Source organism: Vombatus ursinus, unplaced genomic scaffold (genome assembly GCF_900497805.2).
Source record: "Vombatus ursinus unplaced genomic scaffold, bare-nosed wombat genome assembly UNPS02014810.1, whole genome shotgun sequence".
NCBI lineage: Eukaryota > Metazoa > Chordata > Mammalia > Diprotodontia > Vombatidae > Vombatus > Vombatus ursinus.
Genome location: NW_020954588.1, coordinates 41,578,003 through 41,578,219, shown reverse-complemented (window position 1 = coordinate 41,578,219; position 217 = coordinate 41,578,003). Strand labels below are relative to the sequence as shown.

Below are 217 nucleotides of genomic sequence, written 5' to 3'. Positions count from 1 at the left end.
AGGCTTAAGATACAAGGAGGTTCAGTAACTTCAACAGGGAACCTTAGGATTATGCTATAAGGAGGTTTAAGACGCTGGGACAGTGACTTTGAGAACGCAGGTAACTTGAGGCAGTTTAGGACGCGGAAACCAGCTTGGAAGGCGCCCCGGGGAAGCTTAAAACTCGAATTCGGCGGGGTCCATGCGGGGGTAGGGGGAATCCAGACGCGGGGTGGGG

The 217-nt window shown here is 53.9% G+C and overlaps 1 protein-coding gene across 1 annotated transcript in view; it reads right to left on the bottom strand.

Annotated features, from left to right (window-relative positions):
* Positions 1-217, bottom strand: part of RARRES1 (retinoic acid receptor responder 1) — a 36,111-nt gene that overhangs the window by 35,248 nt on the left and 646 nt on the right. The gene's annotated exons all lie outside the window — the stretch shown is intronic.